General features: G+C 42.1%; 1 pseudogene; it reads right to left on the minus strand.

Moving 5' to 3' along the window:
* Positions 1–237: 237 nt before the first annotated feature.
* Positions 238–1,035, minus strand: LOC149221582 (F-box protein At2g32560 pseudogene; annotated as a pseudogene).
* Positions 1,036–1,407: the final 372 nt, after the last annotated feature.

Genomic DNA, 1,407 nt, shown 5'->3' on the forward strand with positions numbered 1-1,407 from the left:
AGGCGATTATCAAATGTTGAGAGTAACGCACAGGCATCCTTTCCACTGCTACTTCATCTTTTATTATCCAAAATATATCAGTGCCTGCAGGGTGCAGCTAACAACGCCCTATCAAGTGAATTCAGACCCAACACCTTTGGCAGCTCTTTGCCATCATAGTTGCAGATTATGCTGTTTTTCACACCCATTCGATGAATATTTGCAGAAAAAGATTTAAGTCTTGAGTTTTTCAATTCATTAGCATATAATATTCCTATGTTCTTCATGATGATCCTTTCTATTAATTGCTGCACGCCGCCATCGTGATCCAGGTGTATATTGATTGAACTCTAGAATCACGGTGCCATCTAAATGACATTGGCAGTGGCGACTATCTCTGTCACAATAATCTGAATGACCCAGAACCCCATACCACCATCCATATGGGAATTCCTTGTTCCTTCTCTACTGTATCTCAACATGATCTCCAGCACATAGAACATTCAAACAAACATATTGGTGAAGATCATGGGCAGGTGTGTCCACAGGAGGTGCTCGCAGCCTGTCCCACTGTACTCCTTCCTCAATGACAATTTTTCGATGACCATGTGGTGGATACCTGGCCTTGAAAGTATCGGTTCTGCTATCATAACTAAGCTCTGCGTCATAACAAGATAGCATAAACCCAACATGTCCACGCTCGCGATTGTATACCTGAGCTGGAAACCAAAATTTACCACTTTCAAGTGCCAGATACCACGCCATCACTGAATCACTGAGTGAGCTGCTTTTGCCTCCTTTGTTAATCTTTGGCCGTAATCTCAACCACGAAAATTGCCAAATGCAAGACAGGGACCTCAACCAGGTGTTAACTTTGCAGCCATCTAACACCCCTGTCTCATTACTCATTGTAACAATCCATTGCCATCGGTAGGCTGCAGGACCAATAACCTTCCCCCATTTTGCTTTCAAACGAGGCTCCCACAGGTAATTGCTCCTACACCTCTCCCTTAGATCTCTTTAAACACCAGTGACCAGTAACTTCACCATCAACATTTGAACTGTATATTATAAGGTTTCCAGCATATTTGTGACCACCAGCATGTGAGCATGAACTCACAGCTACATGACCTTTGAGGTTTTGAGATTCTATATCTTCTTTTGAAACTTGCAATTTGAGCTTACGACGACACCTAATGACCTAATGATAAAGATAAGCGGTCGAATTGACAGGCAAAGGGTATAAGCTGATCACTGATAATGGATTTTGATGGATATGACATCTTTGTAAGATTTGCTATGGATCAACACAGAATCACTTAGACCACGCTTCGCTACGAAATCACCAGAAACAAGTTGCGCTACGGAAACACCTAAAACTGACTTATGCGCTACGAAATCACATAAAGAGCTTTGTAGCACATAATA

The sequence above is a fragment of the Pinus tabuliformis genome, chromosome Q (assembly GCF_031772625.1).
Source record: "Pinus tabuliformis cultivar Carrire ecotype Pingquan chromosome Q, CPIR1, whole genome shotgun sequence".
Classification (NCBI taxonomy): Eukaryota; Viridiplantae; Streptophyta; class Pinopsida; order Pinales; family Pinaceae; genus Pinus; species Pinus tabuliformis.